General features: G+C 36.4%; 1 long non-coding RNA gene across 2 annotated transcripts; it reads left to right on the forward strand.

The window, feature by feature from the left end:
* Positions 1-8280: 8280 nt before the first annotated feature.
* On the forward strand, positions 8281-21879 carry LOC135414130 (uncharacterized). Of its 2 annotated transcripts, none has more exons than XR_010430593.1 (4): positions 8281-8355; positions 11595-11676; positions 13396-13494; positions 21084-21879. It is a non-coding gene; the product is annotated as an uncharacterized LOC135414130 (long non-coding RNA). The 2 variants fall into 2 exon arrangements; XR_010430594.1 differs by having other exon boundaries at positions 11608-11676.
* Positions 21880-22312: the final 433 nt, after the last annotated feature.

Raw genomic sequence — 22312 nt, forward strand, 5'->3', positions numbered from 1 at the left:
ACAGTGATCCAGGCTCACAGCTGCACAGTAACAGAGCTGACTTTGCACACACCAGCTGTCAGCCCTCAGAAAGGTGGTGAGGCTGCAGAACCTTCTGGTGCCATCAGCACCTGGGCATAACCTGGCACATCTGAACACATGCGCAGTTTGGAAACAGGTTATGAGACAAGAAGGAGGTTTATAGCAGCAGGACAGCTGGCAGTGAAAGAAACTGAATTGGAGCCAACAATGTGTTCTTGCCACAAACATAGCCAATGTATGTGTATACTGGCCTGCATTAGACAAAGTATTGCCTAATACATTGTCTTAATACTTAACACTAATACAACGTATGGTCAAGGGAAGTGATCCTTCCCATCTACTCATCACTGGTGAGGCCACACCTGGAGTATTATGTGCAGTTATGGGCTCTTCTACAAGAGAGACATGGACCTACTGGAAAGTCCAATGAAGGGCTACAGAGATGATGAGGTACTTGAATATCTATCCTACAAGGAAAGGCTGAGATATGTGGGACTGTTTAGCCTTGAGAATTTTAAGGAGGGAAATTATTATTAAATAATGAGTACATAAATTATGTATATATATAGTATATCACATATAGTGTGTATATATATAATACTAAGTATATAAATACATAAAGGGAGGATGCAAAGAGAGCAGAGCAAGCCTCTTTTCAGTAATGCTCAGTGACAGGATGAGAAGAAATGGACACGAACTGAAACATATGAGCTTCCCTCTAAACACTAGGAAACCTTTTATTCCTGTGAAGTTGATAAAGCAATGTCACAGGTTGCTCAGAGATGCTGTGGAGATATTCAAAAGCCTTCTGGTCATGGTTCTGGTCTCTAGGTGGCCCTGCTTGAGCAGGGTGGGTGGACCAGATGACGTCCAGAGGTCTTTTCCAACTTCAACTACTCTGATTCTGTGATTCCTCCAGGATGAGGAGATTCAACTGGATTGTCTGCAGCAGCACTGCCTAGTTTACCTGACCCCCCTGCACCCTCAGGTCACCTCCTTCCTCTGGGTGAGCTGGAGTACCATGTTTACACCCTGCCTGAGAACTGCTCTCTTCCTTTTTCCAAAGCACAGGACAGTTTGACTGACCATCTTAATGGCACAGTAAGTAATGAGAGGAGTGGAGAGTGTTGAAAAGTGTTAGTTTCAATGTTTTGGTATTGGGTCATACAGTAAATGCACACCCCTATTCATCAGGCTTTGCTTACTAGGCTACAGGGATTAGTTACTTTGATAAATAAAAAAGATGAGAAGACAGGAAGGTAGGAGGGTTTCTGTTTTTCCACTCAAGCTGTGATTTAAACGAAAGTGACAGGTCTCACTACAATTTGAAGGGATTTGGGAATGCTCCTGAATACCCCAGTAGATCAAGCACCTACTTTGGGGATCCTCATTGAACTCACCTGTATTCAAAATGAGATACTTGTGCAGATGGCACTTAGGGAACTAAAACATTAACTGCAGCTCATATGGAACTGAGGTTTCTCTATAAATTATTCAATTTCAAGTTTATGACAGATTCATAGTATCTGCCTATGTCTAATTTATTTAGATTCTTAAGCCTTCTTCTTTTTGAATTTGAATAAATCATCACACTTCTGTCTTTTTAAATGGTTACCTTATCTTTTTATTTTCTTTCAGTCATTCTTCAGTCTCTATCTCCAGTCTGCTGCCTTGCAGTTAACAGGATCAGTTTGTGACTAAGTGTCTGACTAAGTGAAAATTTGGAATGTGGCTCAGATCATTAAGGATGTGCCATATTGGAGTGGTACTATATTTAGGATTAATATGGGTGGTTAGTAAAAGTAGGTGATTTAGGCATCATCTGTTGCTGATGGTCATTTGCATTATTATTATGCTGTTCTCTGTGACAACGTAATGAAAGTCATCAAGAATGTGTTAGAGACAGTTTAGAATGCTAAACATCAGGTTTTGAGTACAGATATTTCCTGAAATAGGTCTAGATCACATTTCTCATTACCTTACCTTGTGTCTTTCTGACATAGGTTTATGTAGGTCTGCTTCTAATTTAAATTGTTTGCTCTCTATAAGCCAGATGAGATGCATTCCATTTAAAAATCCCACCTGCCAGAAGTTTATTCTCTTTCTCCAGTGAAAGGTAGTGATCTGTTCATTTTCTTACTCTTCAAGAAAAAAAAGATGAGTACATGCATTTCAAGGACTGCTATGCACTGATTTTGTTTCCATATAGAAGATGCTTTAGAGAACAGACCCATATAAAGATAGGAGTTGCAAGTGACTTGTGGCAGAGGAGGATGCAACAAAGGAAATGCAACTGCTAAAGCAAGAGTTACCACAGCTAAAGAACTTCACTGATAGCTATTTACTGTACTTTTTCCCATCACTGAAAGAATTTCTACCATAGTCACCCATGTATCTTATTTTCCCCAAAAAGATCAAGGAGACAGTGGGAATAAGATCAATTACATTGAAATTTTCCACAAATTAACTCTAGAAATGAAAATAAAGAACAATAACCTTAATACAACATTCAACTCTGAATAATTCATGGGACAGGTACAGCTCTAAATAGCTAGTACTGAATACCACGAGACCTTCACATAAGACCAAGCATATATATATAATTATGTATCTATATCATGAAGTAGAAACAGGTCATGTTTATTTCTGTCTCCAAAAAAGGCTTTAACAACTTACTATTCCTATAAGTTAACATGAATTATAGGCTTACTTACATTTACTTTTGAATATGGCAGTTGAAGATAAATCTAGTACTTAGAGGTCTGTCAGTTTTATTAGTTTAATAATTAACTATCCTATAACATGTGAGTATATACATATTCAGTGGAAATAAACAAACTTAAGTCTGATGTGACAACTGCTCATATATTTTGGGAGGCCAAGAAGCCTATCAAACAACCGCAAACCGATAACCAAAAAAGTAACATCCATAGGAGGGCATATTATGTCTATCGTGTTAAAAAACAATGAACAAGTAAGATTTATAATTCACATTATACTCTGCTATTTGGAATTCTCGAAGGCTGGTAATATAAAAAGACATATAGAATAGTTCATATCAGACAAGTCAACACCTGTAATGTGAAGGAAATTTAAATAAATAAATACTTGCACAGCCAAAACACACTTTGGCAAAACAGGCCCTAGGTTTTGTCAACTTCTTTATTTCAGCCCCTTCCTACATAAAGATGACATAAGCTCAGATGCACAACAGTCAGTAAGAATAACAGCTTTCCTAAAATGAGAGAAAAGAAGTGATGAGCTGGAGTGGGATTAGGGTAAAAAACCCCAAACCTACAGAACTACTCCTTTCTACACACAGTAACGAGGCCAAAGAAAGGAATTCTTCTCTAGCACCTGCACATGTGGAGAATGACTTTCAAAGATTTTCCATTCACATTTCAATCACTCCCTGTTGTCTCTTCTAACCTTATTTTTTTCATGATGAAGGAGCAAAAGCATAAGTATCTTGAGATTTACAAGTGCTTTCTGTCTAACCTCTTACTCCCACATGAAGACTAAGCTAACCAGCTCTGATGTTTCCTCTGTTTACTGTGAACTGTGCAGTGAGTTTGTGAATCAAGACCTCACTGCAGAGGATTATGCCTAGAGCATAACCTTTCCTATGTTCAGATAAAGCAGAAACTCACACTGGGGTTGAAATTTAATGACATTGTGTTCCCTGCTGTGCTCTGTACAAAAAAGGCTTTAGTACACATAAACAGTAATAGATTTAACATGCTAATAATTTAATCAAATTATTTGATAACATAGCAAAGAAAAATGAAGAAACACACTTTCGCTGACCTTTTTTGGTGAGAGATCTGAAATTAGTGAACTGATTTATTACTTTAAAATGGTTCAGTTTATGTTACAGTGTCATCTAAATGCCCTAACGTGAATCAGAACGATACTGTGAAAACACATTGTACTTTGTGCATTGTACTTTGTGCATTGTACTTCGAGGCCTCAGCCCCAGGCCCAGCCCCAGTGAGCTTATAGTGGAAACTGACAATATAAACAAGGAGTAAAAGAAGGCACATCCAAAAATTAATATCAGGACAGCGATCCCTTGATATTAGAAATTAATGAGTTAGTGATGGGTTTTCCTCTTCCTCTTTCCAGGTTTTTTAGAGGTTATGCATTTTAATCAATAATAAAATGTTTGTTGTAGAACTATAGGTCATTGATAATGTCTTTTATGCAAATGATTTTGGCTGAGCTTTCCTGTGCCCTTTAAAGTGAAGAGGAAGCATCCTGAAATATTCAGTCCAAAAGATTATCTTTTAAAATCTGAAATTTGTAGCGTTTTTCAAATAATTTAAAACTTATAGTTCTTCTTTTGTGAATCTTTTTAAGAAATAATGAGTCGATACATTTCTTGAAGACACTGAGATATGTTGTGCTGTAGCTAATTGATCTTTTGTATTTCACAGGGATTTTTTTTCCCCTCACATAGCCATTCCTTACGTGTCTCTTGAACTCCTTATAATGAAGTTGAAAAGACACTACTAGCCTTATAAACAGAGATTTGTCAAATTAAGTCATACGAATTAATAGAGGTTGCTGTCTCTGAATGAGTAATAAAAACTTGGATGATTTTTGTGTTAGCATGTGGGAGTGTGCACTGAAAATTAATCTTTCCTGGTCATAGTGCTTTAACAATATAGTGGGAAGAGAATTTACCTTGTAATCAGTATCACTGCCTTTAAAAAGCAGTTTGAAAAATAGCCATTTTAGCCATATATTGACCGTAAACTAAAAATTCACAGTTACAATGATAAATCCAGAAGTAAATTACAGCAATTGTTCAAGTATGCAATCATTTGAGACCAAGCCCACTGGTTGAGTGTGGTTTGTCATTGGAGGGCAAAGCAATGTTGTCTCTATTACACTCTTATGTTGTAGCTAATTGTTTAAGATACAAAGAAGAGAGGTTCATGCTCTGAAAGCAGAATCTTCTGTGAAGAAAAAATGCTCTCATGATTCTATATCAAGGCTGGTAAAGAAAGTCACAAGGCCTCTTGGCACAAGAGAGGGCATTCATGGTAGTCAAAGACTAAACATACCTCCTTAGGTTCATTTTCTATTATCAGAGAAGGGAGACAGCTTCCTCCCAAAGGTTAATGAAGAGCAGCTACTGCAGGGAGGGAGGGAGGAAGGCAGGAAGGCAGGCAGGCAAGAAGACAGGCAGGAAGGAAAGGAGAGGAAGGGAGGGAGGGAGGTAGGAAGGAAGGAAGGTAGGAAGGTAGGTAGGAAGGAAGGAAGGAAGGAAGGAAGGAAGGAAGGAAGGAAGGAAGGAAGGAAGGAAGGAAGGAAGGAAGGAAGGAAGGAAGGAAGGAAGGAAGGAAGGAAGGAAGGAAGGAAGGAAGGAAGGAAGGAAGGAAGGAAGGAAGGAAGGAAGACCTTTCCACAGCACCTCTGCACTTTCCCTGAGAGATCTGCTGTTAGCTGGCACATCTTGTTGGAATGATTCTCTCTCTGCCCTGGACAGGAAAGCAGAGACAAAACACAGGATTTCTGTGAGCAACCCTGTAGCTCCTAAAATAGTGACCGAGGCATATAGCTATGCATGTACATAACAATATCTATTCATGAATGGCAGCAGATCACATTACAAAATGCCAGATAAAATTGTTTCAACCTTCTCTATATCCTCTGAACATCTAACTTCACCTCATATTGTAACATTTCAGTAAATAACATCCTCCAGCTCTTACACTAATATACTTTTTTCTTTTAAATAGTAATTTTAATTAATTCATCCTTTCTGACATTTGCATTTGTCTTTAAATGCCACTAGATAACAGGGTTTTAATCATTCCAAATAGCTTTTTAATTACAGACCTAATTACTTTTGCAGAAGGTTAAGCTGCACAAACAGGAATAAAACTGTTTGCTTGTGCTCTGTGTTAAGAGTGATGAAGTGTTTTCTTATTAGGTATTCTGTAAACTTACTCGGTCAGTTTTATGTGACATTTGGAAAAGAAGAAAAAAAGCCTCAAACTATGTATCTAAAGGCTGGAATTAGATTCTAGGACAGCTTAACACCCAGCTGTGCGGAACAGTCCTTGATCTTTTAATTAATTATGAAATTAAAGTTAAGCGTTCTTTTCCATTGCAGTGGTCATTCTGAGCTGACATATTTGAAAATATAAAGGTACAGGGGTACATATAATATAAAAGTCTGGAATCACAGACTTTTTAGAGTTGGAAGGGACCTCTGGATATCATCCAGTCCAACCCCCCTGCCAAGGCAGCGTCACCTAGAGCACATTACACAGGAATGTTTGCAGAGGGGTTTTGAATATCTCCAGAGAGGGAGACTCCATGACATCCCTGGGAAGCCTGTTTCAGGCTCAACATAAAATTCTTCCTCATATTGAGGTGAAACTTCTTGTGCTGGATAAAGTTTTCTTCTTTGTAAACACTTCTTAGCTTTTTTTTTTTTCCTCAGAAAATTTTCTACCACTGATGATACTCTGATGGGTAAATGGAAAATAATTTCTTACTTTTTATGATTCTATGCCTTTACTTGAGGGTAGCCAGTTGGTGTAAACAAAACCAAGAGTTAATTTACAGATCACTCTTGTCATACATTCTTCTTGAAGTGTAGTTCATCTTTTGTAGCTAAAGTAGGTCTGAATAAGACCTGTGTGGGTAGGAGCTCTTTCATTCCTGTTGAAAAACATGCCAGGTGCATTTATTTTTGTGATGTTACTATTATACTAGAACAGATGTCTAATTGCATAGCTTAATTTGTACATCAGCTGCTATACACAGAATTTTTTAAAAATTACAAAGCTATATTTAGCTCAGAAACTAAAAATTACGTATTTTGCTACTCCTCTAGTCCAAATGGGCTAATTAGAACTGAAAAGCCAAAATATATTCTACACCTATGGACTTGACTCTCATTTCATAGTCTATATCTCACTATGGTTAAAAAATCTCAAGACAACAACATATTGCCTTTCAGAGTTTATTCCACCCTTTTACCTACTAATGATTTAATCATGTTAATATGTATATTTTGGTTATACTTTTCCACTTTACTTGGTTTTATTCTATTCAAGGGAATCTTAGTGTTAGGCTGTGCTGTAATCGTATTGCTTTAGAAAAAGTAAACTCTTCCTTCAAAGGAGCTAAAAATAAAAATAAGCCTAGGCACCAAATTTAAAGCCTAGGCACCAAATTTAGGGCAAGAAAAAGAATTCAAAACTTTTTACCAAGCAATCATAGAATCCTTTTGGTTGGAAAAGACCTCTAGGATCATCAGGTCCAACTATTAACCCAGCACTGCCAACTCCGCCCCTAAACCATAAATTATGGAATGATTTGGATCAGAAAGAACCTTAAAGGTCATCTAGTTCCAACTGCCCTGCCATGAGCAGTGACACTTTTCACTATACCAGGTGTTGGAAGAATAAAATAGTGAAGAAAATGCAAAGTTCAACAGTCCATGGGACCCACAGGTGCAACTGAGAAAACTGGATGGAGCCTCTACTGACACATGGGGTTTGTTGAACCTCAGGAGGTTCCAATTTGATCACTTCTCCAGACTACCAGCGTTCCTCTGAAAGGCAGCACATCCATTTGGCCCATCAGCCATTCACCAAATTTTTGTATCATCTGCAAATTTGCTGAGGATGACCTCTGAACCCTTGTCCAATTTGTTAATGGAAATTCTTAACAGTTTTGGACCCACCATTGAACCTGGAACACGTCATTACTGACTAGTTTCCATCGAGACTCTGATTTGCTGGTCACAGCCCACTGAGCCCCTCCCATCAGAAAAGATGATCAGGTTCAAGTCTACCAAGCTGAGTGGTGCAGTTGATTTGCTTGAGGGAAGGGATGACATCCAGAGGGACCATGACACGCCTGAGGAGTGAGCCCATGTGAACTTCAAGACATCCAATAAGGCCAAATAGAACAAGGTCTTGCACTGGGGCAGTCCCCTGTATCAGGTTACCCAGAAAACTTGTGGATTCCTTATCACTGGAATTGTGTCTGCCCATGACATGGGGGTTGGAATTAGATAGTTTTAGAGACATCTTCCATTCCGTGATTCTATGATTCTCTGCAGGTTTGTTCTCTGTTAGATTCTTCACAGCAGATCCTTGCACGGACTACTCTCCTGAAATCCATAGTCGATATCATGCTTTTTACTCCCTTCTTAACTCCACTATCTCATTAACACTGGTAACCAAGGGTGATATCAACTTTCACTCTCCTGACCAGTTCTTCCCTGCTTGTAGGTATGAAGGCATATCTGAATTTTCAGCATGTCAAATGATTTTTCAGTTTCAAAATTCTTGGATTCTCACAATGGTAAGTTACCTCTATTAAGTTTCTGTTCTTCCAGTTGATCAATGACACCTTGCAAAGATAGAATCGTGGATATGGTAGTATCCTGACAACATCTTCCTACAATATAAGCAGGGGACTCTCAGGTATTTTTAGAATACTTGCATTATCTTTTTTTTTTTTTTTTTCCCCCTCTGGAGTCAGCTTCTGTGAAAGCCAAGAATCTCTATCTGTAAGATACATGAGGTCAGACAAGCAAATTCTCCTAAAGTGGCTGATGGACTGGACTAATTTATGCCAATCAAATAAACTGCTTTTTATATTTCAAATGTTAGACTTTATGACAAGGTTCTGAACTCATAAAGGGAGTCACTTGCTTGAGTGTAGAAATATGAACATAATTGCCTGTGATTAGATACTGAATTTCTAAGCTAGCTTTAGTGTACTAAAGCAAATTTAGTTTTAAAGTGGCTTTAAAGCGCAAGAAAAAAGTGCCTTGAGTCATAATGGAATTACAAACTGCAAAGGTACAACCCTAAAATGTCCAAAACTTTGACACAGACTTTGGATTGTCTGTATTTTCTCATCCTAAGTGAACCTATAACATCACTTCCCAAAAACTTTATTCTTACATGACAGTTGCTACTGCCTTTATAGGTTGTTGCATTTCTCTCTGTGCTGTAAGTCATAAAAAGATGGGTAGGTCAGATGTAATAAAAAGTCTTGGGGTTTTTTGTTGATTCTCTGCACTAAAAGCATGCAGTTAGCTCCTTGGTATCTCTCTGGCCTTGCCCTTATTGCTTCTCCTCAAGGTTAATTTGGTAACCAATAACTGAAGTCTCATTAATGCAAGATCAGGTTCTCCTTTGCTGTCCAATGCTTATAGTTTTCTTTTGTGTACTTAAAATGTAGTACTCAAGCTGTTCAGCAAAAGATAAAGGAAAATGTCTCAGAGCTATTCTGATGACTCAGAAACAATAAGAGGTGGCTGCAACATTATCACATCACTTCATACTTATAAGTTCTTGTCCTCCCATTTTGTTGCCAAAGAAAGACAGATTAAGTTTAGTTATTCAAAGGAACTTGAGCATCAAAATGTTTTATAGCAGCATGACGTACATACCAAGCCAAATATTCATATGTTGTTGGATAGAAAGAGTGAGTAAAAAAGAAATCATGGACACAGAATTGTGAGAAATATGGTTTTATTGTCTTATTAGATTTCTTGGGTAGTTACAGTTCAATATTTTTTCTTCTTGATTAAATTATTTACGCACAGGCACGCACACCATCTGAGATGCACTAGATGTACTTATGACCCATCTCCAGCTCCCATTCCAGAGAGTAATGAGTTGAATGTGCCATCATGCCTGCCAGACTGAGGCAGGCTTATACCCTAAAGCATATCAAGTAGTATTGGATGCCTAAGTGCACGCAAATGACAAGTCTTTGGTCAGTAAACTAGGGAGACCTTAAGAGTTATTCAACCGGCCACATAGTGGTGTCTTCTTTGAGCTGAGCAGTTCTTTAGCAGCCACAGACTCCACTGGCCATATTAGCTACGTCATGTCTGAAACCCAATACCTTGTCCAGAGGCCAGGTTGGGTGCTCCTGAGCATCTGAAATCATACTAGAGATCCAAGTGAAGACAGCTGTACTGACCTCTTTTTCTCTCATTTATGCAAATGGTATGGGATTCAACTGCCTGAAACCAGGGCATCTTTTGTTGTTTTTTTGATGCTGGGGTAGTATAAACAAATTTGGTTTAGTTTAGATAGTTTATTTTATTTACACATATAAACACAATGAATACCACTGATTTCACTCTCAAATTCTGTTCATTATACTGAACTACATATCATATAAAAAGTAATGAAAGTTCAGCTCCAGTTTAATATTCCTAAAATAAACTAAAAATTCTTCAGTGTTCTTGACCTAATCTCACTTCATAAACAGAAGAAAAAGTCAGGACTGTTTTAGATGTGGGCAACAAATTCTTGGTTACACTGAAAGGTATTATGTAGGTGCTATGTAATACATGAGCTTTGTAATGTCTTATTTTGTAGTCAGGTTTAAATTTATCTGCAATAGTACTGTCCAAGGATATCTTTTGTCTTCACTGATGGCAGCTATAAATCAATAGCAGCAAAAGCTATCATTTCTTCCTCTGAATAATTCTGGACTTAAGCACTCCTTGCTTATTATATTTTAAGAAAACGTGATCATCCCCATTAATTAGTTCATGCTATAAAGAAAACTGATTAAGTTGCATGTTTCATCTTAACTTGTGCTCATTTGGATTTCAGTTAGGAAAAACAAAATAAATAAAGGAAAGTGAAATGTGAGCCTATCTCACTGTGGATTTTAGAGAAATGGAGTTCATGAATGTGGGAACATTGACATTTTACAGAAATTACAAGTAACTTTCAGTCATTGCAACATGGCTACTTCCATTTCTGTTGATGCTCTCTTATCTCTCTTTCTGCACCTCTCCTAAATATAAAAATCACTGATGTTATAGATGTTGATGTAATCATTCTTAATACACTGAGATCATAATCTTAAAAATATAATTGACTTACATATTGCTGACAGAGTAAATCCTTTCCTGGTCAGGCCTAAGTTATGACATAATATTGAACTTCAGTCCCATGGCAGACAAAGTTTATATTTATTTTTAAAAAGTCATAAACAGTTCTCCTGTGAAGAAATATTCAAATGTTTTCTTCATATCTTTTATAAGAATAAATAACCTTTTGGGCATTATTCTTTCTTAGGGGTATGTCCCCTTTAAATTAATATCACTTAGCATCTGAAGACCTCAAAATTATTCTTTATTAAAATTTTTCTTTAAATATCAATAAAACAAATTAGAATTTAGTAACATAATTATATTCAGTAGAAACATGTACTTCACTTGTAAAACATTTTTCAGAAACAGGGGTTTTTTTATTATGTCTATTTAGTTTCCACATCCTCAAAAAATCCCCGTGTTCTTATACTTAGGTGCCTTTTCAATACTGAGCACTCTCTGCATGGAATGCTAATATATTTGTTGGATATCCCCTCACTTATGATGTAAGAGTTACTCTGTAAAAAGAAGTACATTTTTATTCACATAAAGTATTAATATTTTAGCATATTTCAGTTGGAGGTATTGCTAACAGTTATAGACTTGTACTTTAAATTTTGTTATCTGTATCTCTGTACTAGGTATGAACATAAGTACTGAAATGGATGTCAGAAAGTAATTAGAATATTAGTCTCTTTCAACAGGACATAACTATGAATAGTGGTGACTCAGAATATCTGCAATCCTGTGTAAAAGGGATGGGGGCCAAACAGGTAAAACTTTCCAAAGAGTACCCCACTGAAATATTTCTAAACGCATCTTTGAAGATGATTCAGCTTTGTAGTTAGACTAAAGGGTAAAGACAGAAGATCTGCTGAAAGTAAGGCCACCCCTTACTTGATTACTGTGTATCTGAACAACTTCTGGGTCACCGATCATGAGTTTTAAAAAGGAAATGCTGGATAAAATGTCAGAAGTGAAAGCAAGTTCTGGTAGAAAAATGTTTATCTGAAACAAATGTCGAAGGTTGCCGTGAAATCTAATAGGGTGGATAAAGAACTTCTTTAGCTTGACTTATCAAAGATAAGTCACATTTTCTATGTATCATTCACAATGCATTTAAATTGGACTTAATATACAGGAAAAATTACATATCTGAGTTCAGGAACTAAGCAAAATATACTTAATTGACAGAGCAAATATAGAGAAGGGGTCTAGTCTGGGGGACAGACTGAGCATGTCTAATTCTGTTAAAAGTTAATCACAGTTTAATGGGGGGGCAGAATATAAAAAATTTAATCATATTCCATCATAGCAGTAAAAAGATGCTTTTAAAGTGAGTTTTATTTTTACATTTAACATTTAACATTTATTTTTATATTTAACTGCCATTTATTCTTGTATGTTGCAACACCCAAATCTGGAATGATGCAGTTGTTAGCACTGTACAAAGCTGATCTTAGATGTACAAAAATCAGACCATTTTACAGGACAGCAGTATGCTGGAAAAATCACTGTTCTGCTGTCTGTTTTGCCTGTATCAGAAGATTCCACTGTTTAATTCATAGAGTGGATGCTACCAAAGAAGTGAAGGGGCAACAATGAACGCTTCTAGTGGCAGATGATCTCTCTGATCCCTTTTTGATGCTCTGCAGCACCAAGGACAGGAAGCCTCAGTGCTGGTTTCTAGCTCAGCAACAACAGTGGACCATCCATTTCCAAATGCTTTTACATCTCACCCATACTTTGAGAGAAACAACTTAGGAAGCATTGGATAGTGTTAATGACATGAGATTTGTTATACAAGAAAAGGCAGAGGGAAGAAGTCCTGATGGACTTTTTGAGATGAAGTGTAGACTAGAGTCAGAGATGAATGGGAAAATTGCTCTGTGGGGCACACTCTTGAAAGGGGCTATGGAAAGTGGTTCTCCAGATAAGTTTGGAAAGCAGAGAATCAGGCAAAGGAATAGCTGCAGTTAAATATCTGATGTATTTTGCACATGATGACCCAGTTTAACATCTGCTATGTGCTATATTTGAAGTCACTGTATTGCTTTAAGTTTCAAAAAATTCATTCTCTAGATTTCTTGGAATCAATCTGTTCCTTGACAGTATGGAGCATCATTATGAAAGCCCTCCACTTACACAATTGATTCTGGCATAGAAAAGAGAAAACATGTAATTAGTCAAGATAAGTACTGTAGTTGGAGACAGTAATTCCAAACAGGCAAAGCTAATTAGTTATCTGGTGCCAAGAGGTCGTATAAGCACCTTGTTTTCAGAATAGACTAATGCATATGACATATTTCTACAGTTAATACCATGCCACTGTTTTGCTTCTCAGTGAACTGAAGTGACATGGTGCATGTAAAAAGTAAAAGTTTGCTTATGCAGTTTTAAGAAATGAACAAATTACATTCTGTTGTTTTAAAGTGAAAATATTGTTGCCACTTAGCAAAACACGTAATTTCAATTTCACCATGTTCCACCAGGAAATCAAGCTGTTGGCAGATTTCCCATTTCCCTTCAAGAACGTCCCAGGATAAACCAGCTAATAGATGAAACTGGTAGAGAAAGGACAAAAAAATGTGGTAAGTACAGGGCATTATAATGTTGAGCAGATCTAATAGCTACAAGGTAAGAATTTATAATGGTAATTAATGCATAACTGAACAAGAAATGTCACCAGAGAAATTAAGTTTTCCTGCTGACATATTTTTATACACAAGATTAAATGAAATTATAGGCCTATTTCACAAAGCCTCACCTGTGGAAGTCTTCTTTTGTTTCACCAAAGTTCTGAGCATGGAAATTTTCCAGACTACTGTGTCTTTTCAGATAGGTCCTTCTATCTTTATAGATACAGCATATTTGGCTGGCTCTACATTCTGTGATGTAAGCATTGAAGTTCTTAAGATGAGGTGCTTTTTACCAGAAGCTCTTATGCTCTTTGCAGTGAAGATTCAATGAGGAATCTTCTTAGACCTGTTGTAAGTTGTCAGTGTGGCTTGTTTGGCTTTCAAAGACATAGAATTCCTTGGTTTAGTTGTCTTTATAATTGGATAAAACTTTGGTAATTTGGGGATTTCCATACAATCTTGATAAACTTTTGCAGCACTGATGAAAGCAACCAGCAAACTTTTGAAGTGGACAACTGTACCAACGATTTCATTTTCCATTTTTACATTGACTCTTCTTATTTTCTGACATTTTAATATTATAATAAAGAAGCAAATAAGAAAAACCTTTTAAAATATGCAAATTGTATAAGCTGGAGGAGTGCTTACAACAAAGTGAAAACATTGTTTAATTATCTAAAGTAACTAAAATGATTAGAGAAAAGGTAAGATTTTAGTTTCATTTACAAGGTACAAATTCAGGGACACTCCAGTGACTTTGACATAACAAATATAAACCTTCTTTGAAGGGAAAGAGCTCTGAATTCAGCCCATAGACCTCTTCCTAGTGCTCAACTGAAAAATGACAGCAGTAGATATGTTGACTGATTACTTAATGTCTTTTGAAAACCAAATGCTTTAGTGTTTACTAAAAAATAGAGCAAATTACATATTTACTAGATGTAAATGAATAATTCATAGCAAATCATTTATTCAGCGAATTTCACCTCTTCCTCAAATTACAATTTTCTTTAATATATATTCATTAATTGAACAGCTTCAGTGAATAACTCTGTCATTCTCTCAACAGGAGTATGACACAGAGAGTATTCAGAAAAATAAAACCCCCTGGGTTTAATCCAGAGAAATAGATATTTCTTCTGGAATGGTATATTCCTATTAAATATATTTATTAGAACATTTCCCATTGAAATAGGAACTGAACAAAATAATTTCTGACACTAGCCATCAACTTTTCCTGCAAGTTCTTTGCTCCTGTGAACATGAATGTGCTTCTTACTACTTCTACAATTATAGCTGCCCTGAATATGAATTACACTTTCTTTTTTTCATGTCAGTTTTTCATGGTGAATTCTAGTTTCTGGGTTCTGAACTAAGGATTTATTCTTTTGGAAGACAAAGGATTAAAATTATTATACAACGATTTTTTTCTTTTGTTTTGTTTTTTTTGTTTGTTTATTTGTTTTCAATAGAGGCACACCTGATTTTTATTTTTTTTTTTGTTATCTGACATCAAGTTTCTGTTGTCTTTTGGGACACAATATTTATTCGTTCAGCCCAATACCATTTTTACCTCCACATTGTATCTTTTACAGGATATCACATGAAACTATATATTGTTTTAGTGGACTTGCTCAAAATTGTTCATTGTTTTGTAGCATTTTCTACAAGCTTACCTAGTTCTTGGTGCTTGAAGCAAGCAGCTTATGATATACGTAACAAAATGTCATCCGTCACTGTCTGTGATCTTTTCCAAAAGTTCTAAAACTGAAAGAAAATATATGGCCTTGGAATTTGTTGCTTGATAGTCTTCTGGCAACAAAAAGAAAAGGGTGAAAAGGATGGTTTTATTTTTCTCCTCGACTCATGTCTACATCCAGTAGAAGTCTGAGCCTTCTACTTAAAAACAGCTCCTAAAAAAGCTAAATGGGTAATTGATTTTTTTTTCCAGTTTCGTTGCTGGAATGAACTGTATTATCTGTTCAGTTTGAACTTTATTTTCTAATTTTGCTGTACTGGCGAAAAAAACCAAACAAAACAAAACCAACAAAAACCACTATACTGTGTTATGTCAAACTGCAATTTCATTCTGTATGAAATGTTTCATTTTCAAATGAAAAGAAAAATCAATGAATAATGAACTAGATACACATGGCAAGTGAGGGCCATCCTTTAAGAAGTGCTTGGAGATCACCAATAGGAATAGAAAGAACCTGTGTCCCTTCTTTTAAGTAGGCCAAAAAAGTGTGAGATAAGAAAAGCTTAAGGAGAAATAATGTAGCCACTAAGCATTTCAACATGGAAACTAGCATGGAAACCTCAATCTTTCTCATTACACAGGGTCTGTTTCGTTATATACTTACTAGTTATATCAAATCTTTTTCTAAATGTGTAATATTTGTTCTTCATGGTGGCCACTGAAGTTTGATCTCTCTGTCCAGAGGTATTAGAGCAGACCACAAGTCCTTTGCTGCCCACACATCCAGGTTTTATTTCGACAGAAATTGGGTCATGAGAAGATGTTTTTGACCCAAATTTCATTGAAATATACAGGGAAATGGTAGCCCAGTTCCCCAATAGGAAGACATGCTCTGAGTTGGAAGGGAGTCTGTACAGCTAAATTTATAGAAAAAAGCTTCTAGTAAAGTGAGTGTCTGAGCTCTTGACTCTACTCCAGTGACATTTAAAGAGTTACAAAAATGGGAATATATGCAATGGATGTACATGGATGGATGTGATGGATATGTTAATGTGCATCCATATTCCCTGTCACCCATGATATAATGTTGAATCCACAATTCCCATGAGGAAAAAAAAAAAGGAGGGGAAATTCAATCTCCCATATTACCGGTGAAAATGGTAACATACAGATTATACTGCTGTGGTAAGAACAAGTATTTCCTTCACACTCTGTGGGAGCAGCTGAAAGACAGGATAAATTTTATGTTATTCTTCCCTGCAGTCCACTTGTCCTCAGCACAACTGAATGTGATGAGGGGGACAGAAAGAAGACACATCCATTGTGGTTCACAATGCCCATAAACTCTTTAAGTTACTTTTACCATTCCCAGGGCCCAGACTGAAAAGGAACTGCTTGTTTCCCCTAGAAAATGAATTCAGAACTGAGTTACAAACTATCTGACTTCTTTGACTTCTCAACAGAGCAGTACAAAAGAACCTGTCAGATGCATAATGTGACCTGGTGACTTGCCCCAGAGTTGAGCTGCTGTTATCACAAATAGAAATATTATCACTATGTTTCACAGTCACAACAGAAAGGCCAAAGAAAGTTGATGGCTTGAAGAGTGATGCTTCCTCAAGTCACATCTCCTTCACACAAGAATATTAACAGTGCAGTACAGAACTGAATCTTCCATGAATATTTAGTAACTAATCACTGTGACACTGTAAGGCAGAAGCAAATCTTTTTCCTTGAGCACTTCTCTCCCTCTGTAAAACTTTAAAGCTATTCTTATTAATTTTAAATACATAACAGTTGGACTTTATGACCTTAAAGGTCTTTTCCAACCTAAATGATTCTGTGATTCTTTAACCATAATAAAAATCTACTCTCTTTGATGGGGCCAAAGTCAAAAACTTGCCCTTGTTTTGCATGTGTTTTGTACATCCATTGACTACAGTACTAATATTCATTATATAAACTGCAGCAGATAGCCTAGAACAATTATTTATTGAAAGTTTCTCATGGATTTCATTGGTCTTCATCTGCAGAGTAGATGCATTTGAGTACAAAGCAGGATACTCATTATTACGAAAGAAACAACTGCTCTTCTCCCCACCCTTTAATAGTTTTCTCTCTTCTAGAGAGAGAAAGAGAAGAGACCTTCATATTGATCCTCTTGGATTAAAAGTAAAACTGTGGTATTTGATCTGTATCCACTACTGCATAACATCTAGCCTTAGTAACTCCAGAGTTTAACTAGAAACTGTAGATAAGGTAAATGTTATTATACTTATTTGACTGTTTTCAGAACGAGAGTGTAACAGAAAAACTGAGTACAAAATAAGAAGGGACTTACACCACAGAAACACAAAGGCTTACAAGTCTGGCCTTCCCTGAGCCAGTGGGCAGCCAAAGGGGCCAGAATGCACCAGTTCAAAACTGCCCTTGAGAGAAGGTTCCATTTTATATGTAAACATCTTCTGTAAGAGTATGATGCTCAATTAAATGACTTTGAAGTCATTTATTGCCCTAGAAGTTTGAAATAAAACATAAAATAAAAGAGTAACATTAAAAAAAAGGTCTGGAAAAATGCTGCCTGGTCAGGCTACGTACATTGCGTTTAATGAGTCTTGAAGTGGGCTTGCTATATTTTCAAATTTTAAACTTTTGTGAAGTGAAAAATTGATTAAAAAAAGAAGTTGTATTTTGAATTCTGAACTCATACAGATGCTTGTGGTTTTTTTGCTTAATCTCTTGTTTAGTTATCAGACAGATAATTTGGTGAGGTTAACGTAAAACAAATGCATTTCTGAAATAAAACAGGAAGAAAGGTTTATGACTGGCAGAATAAGGATGAAGCAGCAGTGGGAGAACAGCTGCTTCCTCTGAGTGTTTTTCTTTTATGGTTTTTACCTTTAGATATCACTTTCTATTTCATCATTGGGTATGGGTTGTCACAAAAGCTTTATGTAACCAAAATTTGCACCGTATGTATGTCCTCTCTTCACTCACAGCCATGGCACCAAGGGTGACACCTCACTGCTTCTTGGCTCTGAAGAGAGACCTCTGTCTTCCAAAAGTCTCTGGACATCAGTGAGGTGTTCTCACGTGCCTTTTGCCTTTACCGGGCAAATTATTTTAGGAAGGGATAATTCCTTCTTCTTCCTCATGGCTGAGCAGAAAGGACACAGAATGCCCTTGTTTATGTTATGAATGCCAGTATAGAACAGGAGATTTTTTGTTATCCTTTTAAAAAAGAGATTGATTACATTTTGCATAGCAGATGGTCTCTTGGTGTGGACCTACCTGTTGAACTGAATGCAACTGAACACAGAGCTAAGGGACATAAATACTTTAATACTTTGAAGAACAAGGCTTATTTTCTTCGTTTTTTAAATTTTTTTTTGATCTGAATGTGATCTGACTATCTTAGTGCTGAAATACATCTTCATGCTTATAGCTATGTTGTTAGATACCAAATTGCACACTAATTGCATGTCTTTTTCATTTTGAATATATTAAACTGTCTATTTAGAAACAAACTATCAGGTTTTAATGAATCCTCTCTACCCTTCCAGAAGCATAAGTTGCATTCCTGGCCTGCTTCCTTAAACGGTCTCTGAGGGAAGACAGCAGGCTGTGCCCGTATGCTGCTCCTGCCATAGATGGTTAGATGGCCTCAGTGACTCTGCCTCCGTGACTAATCTGGAACATACCTGAATTAATTTGGTCAGATTTCTCCCATAACTTCTGCAACAGTAACAGGATCTTTCTGAGGCATTGTGGTTAAAAATATCCACATGTCTACTGCGGTTTGCATTCCCAATTAAACAATTCTCCGTGATAGATGCCTATGAAAGGCAGATGCAGTGTGGTTTTTCTTCCTGGAAGAAACAAAAAAAAGGGACATATTTGCATTCAGGAAAGGAGCATAGAGCTGAAGGAGAGGACTGAGAGATTTTTTATTTCATCAGCTTTACTGTCTTCCAACATGTCTGCCAAACAGTGCAGACTGGTGTTGACTTTCCTCCTTTGTAGACTAGCAACAAGGAGGCAAGTAGATCTCAGAGACTTGTACCTGGAGGCATGTATCTCTCAGGGTGGTTCATCATACGCACTACTCCTTGCTCAGGGCTGTGCTTACAGGCATAGTTTAGCTCACAGGTATTTGAGTTGACTACTGAGTCCTCTCCTATGCCAACAGGAGAGAGAGCTCCCTTTCATGTACTCTGAAATGCTTTGTCCATTTCCTTTTTGAACTTGACAGCATAAATTACTTTCTCAGTTTTGCACACAATTCTGGTCATAGTAATGAACATTTCACTTTTCAGTCAGTCCTCATTTGGATGCAAACTCTGTTCTCAAGATGTGCATGGCTGATCTTGATTAAGATATTCTTCTCTTTTTACAAACATAGTCCTTTGAAGTTCCGTACATACGGGGAAAGAATAATATTGGAGTGAAGATCTGCCTTGCAGATCTGAGAGGAAAATTCCAACCTTTTGATTAAGATCATCCTTTTTGAATATGACATAAGCAATTCAGTAGCCTATATTGTATCTTCTACAATAAGGAAGAAATTTTGCAGGCACTCTTATGGGAATGGCCAGATTCTTTCATGAATAGACTGCCTGAACCCTACTAATTTGATTTAAAATTTTATAAAGTAAATTAATTTATAAAACAAAAAATAAGATGAACTGGCTCAGATTATGCATTCATAAACATAAAAAATAAATCTGATATGATTTCAGCATATGCATATATGGGACAGAAACAAAGAGGAGCCTGCTGAATTGGTATGGATATTTAATCCATCAAGAAAGTCTGACCTCTCCTCAGTAAATCTTTCTGTTTGGCCTGGGAGTTTCATGAACCCCTTTAGCCAAGGTGGCTTGGATACAAAAGTGTATTGAAAATACAGTAACAGTACCTCCGGGTGCCTTATCAGAATGAGCATTTCAGCGTAGTTGTAGCCAAAAATGCCTCATATTGCCTAAGAATAATAAAGAATCATACCACACTTTCTAGAAAGTGCTGAAAACAGGTTATTAACAATTTTTAAGACTGCTAAACACATTTAATAATAACCTATTCCCTGTTGTCAATTTTTAATATTAAAAAAGGACAACCTTGATTTAGCGATTCCAATGTTTAAACTGTAAACTATCCTCTGTTAGAGTCCATATAATTAAACATTTTAAATTTTTAGCTAAGTGCAATGTCACAGCAGAAATGTCACTGCTGTGGACTTCTGGTGGCATTCAAGAATTATTACAAATTGCTGTGCCTCCTCCTAAATCATAAAAAACAACACCGACTTTTTAAAAAGGAAGGCTTTTGAAATCTACAGAACAAAACTCACACACTGTCCTTCTCATGAGAACAATACAGGCTTTCTGTCAGCTACGAAATAAATCCTAACATTGACCCAAGGAAAGCTTTGGAAGCTGTAGAAGTTTTTATCCTTCTGCAGGAACAAGATACACAGTGTATTTTGTTCAAGTCTAAACACAGGACTGGTTGCTGCTCTCTCTAGGCTGTGAGTAAAGGGTGGGGGGAGCTAAAGCAATGCAGTCCTTTGCCTCCAGTGCTCCAAGGCGCAGAATTCTATCTGAGTAGAATCTCCCTTACCGCAGTGGTTTCTGTCAAATATGTAGTCTACTAAAAATAAACTGTTTCTCATCTCCAGGCAAGTTCAGAGAAATGTAAGTAACTGCTATCACTTTCACCATAGAAAAAAAAATAAATTATTGAATATTGAAATCAGTAAAACCAAAACAGCAAAGCTTTTGGTTCATCAACTGTAGAAAAAACGAACAAACAAACAAACAAAACCAAGCCCACATTTTTTCAGGTTCTTCAAATATACTCCATTTTATAATCAATAGGTGGGAAAGTACCATTTTATATCTTATACCGAAAGTCCGAGCCTCATCAGTACACAAAGGTAAGGCTCTTTCAAATCTCCCAGTTGGAATCACTTCTTGTCTCTCTGTGTATCTTTCATCTTACCAGAGCTTCTCAGGATTCAGTAAAAAAACACTATTCCACATTATCAAAACCAGTAATTCCTCTGAAAAGTCAGTCTCAAATTCAAGGGATCCAGAGGCTCCTGGGATGTTTTTTTGTCACTTCCATGGGTATGATTGTGAAATGATATTCTGCAAGAAGTCCAATAATGGAAGCTCATCAGTGGGACCTTTGTTAATTGTCCTTTTCCACTATGGTCAGAAACAGTAGTAATGCAAAAACATAAGTTCCATGTGTGGCTTAGTTCTTATGTATCTCTGATAAAGCTCTTTCAATACCATTTTTTCAGTATTTGCCTGTAAATGGTATAATTTTAAAAAAGCTGGTTTGTATGCAGTTTTTGTGAAGAAAAATAATTCTCATGTATCACTTTTTTTTCAATTGTGAAAAAACCCTAAAATCTTCAAGAACAATTCATAAATCCTGTGATTTTATACATGTGATTATATTCAGTCTTTCTCTCTGCACTTTTTAACTGTACTTGAATGAATAAAATAACAGTGACTCTCTACATATAGGGCATTAGAATTAAATTTGAATATGTTTCTAATTTTCTTGCTCATCACTGTTTTCCAATGGAAATCACTGGAATAAACTGGCAGTTTTCCAGCTATTAGTAAGATCCCTCCAGGAATGCCACTTCATACAGATCTTGAAAATAGCTTCAGTACATGTTCTGAGATATATACATCTATTGGTACATAAAGAAAGATACTGGGGTTATTCCACAATCTCGAATGTTAATGACCATTACAATCAAAATGTTGCACATAGCACATTATGCATAAGTCCCCTCCACAAACAGACACAAGATTTATTTGTGAATCACAGTCACTAGTTTCATAGCAAGCCAATATGCAAATAAAGTAAAAATGCATTATTTATATCCTGTTTGTCAAGCCAGGTAGGTAAGTGTAATTTACAGGATGAAAACCCAGTTATGGATGCTTTTAACTGTCATTCACAATTAAATTATATAAATCTCCTCATTTAAGTAGCCAGAAATGTTTTACTTGACTGAAATATATATGTTCTTTTTTCTTTATGTTCTTT

Source organism: Pseudopipra pipra, chromosome 1 (assembly GCF_036250125.1).
Source record: "Pseudopipra pipra isolate bDixPip1 chromosome 1, bDixPip1.hap1, whole genome shotgun sequence".
Taxonomy (NCBI): Eukaryota; Metazoa; Chordata; class Aves; order Passeriformes; family Pipridae; genus Pseudopipra; species Pseudopipra pipra.